This window comes from Neopelma chrysocephalum, unplaced genomic scaffold (genome assembly GCF_003984885.1).
Source record: "Neopelma chrysocephalum unplaced genomic scaffold, ASM398488v2 Primary Assembly neopelma1_116, whole genome shotgun sequence".
In the NCBI taxonomy this organism is placed as follows: domain Eukaryota; kingdom Metazoa; phylum Chordata; class Aves; order Passeriformes; family Pipridae; genus Neopelma; species Neopelma chrysocephalum.
Window position 1 is genome coordinate 3,351,018 of NW_020897778.1, and position 4,407 is coordinate 3,355,424.

Here is a 4,407-nt window from a genome sequence, read left to right on the forward strand (position 1 = left end):
GTTCTTCCAGGAGGATGGCTCAGCAGGCTTTGTTTCCACCAGCAGGTGCTGCTTATGCTTCGAACTGAACGTGGGGGAAGAGCCAGAGGTGCCAGGAGGGCACAGCAGAGCTGCAGTGGGGCTTTATTTGCTCCAGTTTGCCCCAAAGCACGAGTGCTTTGCTGCACATCCAAGTGTTTCCTGGAGGAACACGAGACTCAAACGGGGCTCTCCCGATCCTGAGCGTAGAGAGTTGGGCCCTTCTCACACCGGGAGCAGAACTGGAGCTCAGCCAAGTCCTGTCAGAGTCAAAAAGCAGCAGTGTTTGACATTCCATGTCTAAGGCAACCCGTTCCTGGGGAAAACATCCTTTTCCATGCCTTTGAGTTGGACATTCTGGTTACTCACTAGCACAAATTCCAGCTGTTGCAGTATAAATAATTATTGTCTTGTGTCTAAGTGTCATTTCTACTGTTTTCTGTATTTCCCTTTCCCGTTGCCTGCAACACTCAGAAAGGGAAAGGACAGGATGGGGAGAGTATGAAACCCAAACTATGAATATAAAGCAAGAAAATGGTTCTCTAACTCTTCTACAGATTAAAAAGCAAAAAATAAAATAATTTTGTTTCCTTCCTGCTCTCGGGTTGCTCTTAAATTGTACTCAAGTGAGCAAGTTCATTGACAATTATTAAAACTCAAAGAATTTTAGGTCTTGATTTATGTAGTTTGTAGTTTTCTTATGATACTAAGCCTCATTTCAGGTATGTTCCCACTGGCCTCACTGTCCACTTTTTATGAGATTACACTAATTTTTAAGTGTTTTTTAATTTATCCAGTACTTTCTTTTTTCCCCCCCAAGTATTTATAAATAAGAACTCTAAATTATTTTGGTTTTAAACCAAAAACTTTTACTTCCACAAACTGAAGACCTAAGAGGAAAAAAAAAACCCCAAACAACTAAACTAGTTCACTGGCTTAATTAACAACATCTAATTTTAACATAAAAATAGTAAAAAAATTTCACACATCAAACCCATACTCAATAGCTCTTTTTTAAAAACACTCATAATCTCCAGATTGCCTGTAAACCAACATTTTAATTTTAATTTTCTTAAGGCACAGGAATGGCTGCATTAGCAGGTTTAGTTTTTCCTAGTAAAGATAAAAAATTATTTGAGTTTTCAAACAGTATATTGATTTTCTGAAGGGATGGGCAGTTCAAAGAGGAAATTAAATACCTCAGTAAAGGGTTTGTTTTTAGAGCAGTTTGCCCACATAGTTCAAGCCCTGCCAGGGATCAGAGTGTGGTGTGTGGATCAGCCATCCCTGCTCCCATGATTCTCCATAAATATCCAGGGTGAATCCACATGGTGTGTTTACAGCCATCTACACTATGGGAGTAGCTGTAGAAACCAAGGATATTTTAAATATTATGATAATAATAATGTAATAAATAATAATAATACAAAGTACTCAGCGCACAAAGGCGGGTCAAAGCCAGCCCATGTGACCCCAAACCTCAGAGATTTCCCAGTGCTCCCAGTGGGCAGGGACATTGTCTGCTGGGATCTCCTTTTCCAGGATGAAGGGAAGCCAGGGCCAGCAGTGCTGCCAGACCCCACAGTGGTTGTGCTGCAGGGGGTTCCCAAAGGCCTGCCACAAATAAATACCTCCAATCACCTCAGCCTGCTGATGATTCACATGGAAACGGCTCCCACAGGGTACAACTGCTCGGGATTGGGATTGGGGGGCTCAGGAAAGCACACCCAGGGCAGAGGGGTGTTTCCACACCCCTCCTGAGGGTTACACACGTGGGAAGCCCCTGAAAATGATATTTTTTGCTTGAACACCGTACTAGGAGTCCCTACGAAGGAGCAGTTTGAGGGAAGATTAATGACCTGGAAAGCCAATTTGGGGGAAGTTTTTCCACCTACAAGATAATGTTGAAAGGAATCTGCAAACTGCTGCAGAGGACTTGGATTAACCCAGGGTCATGTCATTAGGAAAGGGAAAAGTGGAGTTAATAGTGGAGTCACAACGACAAGAAGGAGACTTTTAAGCTGACTCTGGTGGAGCAAATGTGCTCCTGTATTCTTATCAAAAACCAGACAAATTATCTTGTTCTCTGGATTGTAAAAGATAGAAGGGAGGCAGGAAAGAAAGCAGTGGCAGGGAAGAGGAGATAGATAATGTTTTAATGTCTAGGAAGAGAAAAGATTGTCTCTCACTGTTCTGGAGCTGAGTGAGAGTGGTGAGGAGTGGGATGGACAGAGGGATGAACAGGGAGAGAAAGGAAGGAGCCAAATGTGCCCAACTCGTTACAAAGAGTAATCCCAGGGTGCCTTTGCTAGTGATGGAACTGTGAGGGAGCCAGGAAAAAAGACTGGCAAAACTGGGCTGTGTGAAGTTTAAATTGCCAGCAAGGAATTGGAGAAAAGGCAAGGAACGTCTCTGGAAATGTGGCTTTGGATGGAAGGAGCAGAGGAAACAGCTCAGGAGCAGAGTAGATTGGTTCCTTCCCTCCACCACAGTGATATTTAGATGACATTTCAGGTATAACTGGCAGGAACGAGGCAAGGAGCAAAATGCAAACTGTTACTTTAAAGCATATGCAATGCTAAAAAATAGAAGTTGTTGAAAACAGTGATAAGATTAAAAACTCAGGCTTCAGGCAGTCCCACGTACGACGACCCATTTGACTGTCAAATCACCATCCTTGTGAACAAGTTTTCACTTGTCTTTCTTTTTTTTTAAGGAAAGAATGAGAACGGTCTGTGTGTCACAGAGGCCTTTGGGAACTTCAGTGCAAGGGGGACGAGTCTCAGTGCAGAGAGAACTGGCCAGAAAGAGCCTGCAAGGAAGGCAGAGGAAGGGGTTTGTCAGTGGAATTGAGGAGCAGTTTTGTGCCCCAGCTCATCCCGTTGGTTTCTGTGAGACACCACTGCGACTTCTCATCTGAATGTTCTGCAGAACCAAAGCAAATGAGCTGCCTGGAAAAACAGAAAGAAGCAAATGACAACTGAAACTACTCAGGAATAAAAGGGGAGCGTGGTTTAGGCAGAGCAAAATGGCAAATACTTTTTTAATTGTAAATCATTTTTGCGCTCAAAGGAGGAAAGGATTGTGATGTTGGCGAGATACCCCCAATTACGAATAAACATACCTGAGTTTCTGAAGGATTTAATAATCTCACATGAAGCTCCCACCAGCCCTCCAGGCAGGGGATGGGCCTGTTGGGTCATGGTTTCATACCATCAAAGAGAGAGATTTCATCTTTCAGATGTTGTTGTGCTCGCTTGGTAAGAATTCAGCTTATTAAAAGGTGTTAAATAAGATGCGGGATAAAAATACTACAGGAGAAAAAAACCCAACAAAAAACAAACCAAAATGAAAAGATTTCAGGGTAAAAGGCAAAGCAAATATGGAAATAACATTTGGTGAAGACATTCTGAGAACAAAACTCCAAGTTTACTTGTTGGAATGGGTTGCAGGGTGACTCTGGATGGGTGATGCAGCTTGGAATGAGCCAGTCAGGCAACATGTGGAATGTGCAGCTTTTGGCACGGGAGCTCAAATATTCAAATTGGCCCATAAATCCCAGTACAGTTTTCAGTGTTTAAGAATCTTATTTTATCTGGATTAAAATCCTCTTCCCCCTTGGCACTGGAAGGTGTTTATAGCTGCAAAAACAAGAATTGCAAAATATTGCCCTGAAATCTATAAGGACTTCTCCTGCCAAACTTGCAAGGTTTACTCTGCAGCTTAAAATTAAAACATAAAAAAAACCAACCTGCCAGGGCAGTATGGCCTTCGTAGACAAAGTGCAGGAAAAGAAAGGGAAAGTGAAGTAGATCATTCCAAATATTTTTTTTGTAATTTTAGGAATCATTGTATTTTCCTTTGGCAAGAAAAGATAAAGTAAAGTTTTAAGTCCTAAGAAATCTTTGGGATTTTTTTTTTTTAAATCATGCTCAAGTTCTGTACCAAAAAAAAAGATGAATAAAAGCCACAGCTCAGGTGTGTGATCACTGACCACATCAGAGCCTGGACTAACGCAACTCTTTACCTTCTGTTACCTTCCAGCTCTTCCTCCTTCAAATATTCACAGGTGGAAACAGCTCCCACAGTCTGAAAAGATGGGACAAATCCTTTCTAGACAACAGCTCTGGGACTTCAGGCCTTTAGCAAGCACTGCAAGGGATAATTTTAATATTTCATGGCACACACCCCCCACCATTGACCTTCAGGTCCTTACAGACACCACTGAATTTGAGCTGATGGATTTTCCTCTCTAGGTTTGCTTTTCTTACCATTAAAAGCAGATCTTATTGTTGTGCCCCCACATTTTGTCCATCGAGTTGTGTTGTGAAGGGACGTGGGGACAGGACACTGAGCAGGTCCTGGATCTGCTGCATCCTGAACTCCACC

The 4,407-nt window shown here is 42.4% G+C and overlaps 1 long non-coding RNA gene across 1 annotated transcript; it reads right to left on the minus strand.

Annotated features, from left to right (window-relative positions):
• Window positions 1-276: 276 nt before the first annotated feature.
• LOC113974052 lies at window positions 277-3,756 on the minus strand. Its single transcript, XR_003536424.1, has 3 exons — window positions 1,498-3,756; window positions 1,218-1,382; window positions 277-479 (listed from the first exon to the last, which is right to left on the minus strand). It is a non-coding gene; the product is annotated as an uncharacterized LOC113974052 (long non-coding RNA).
• Window positions 3,757-4,407: the final 651 nt, after the last annotated feature.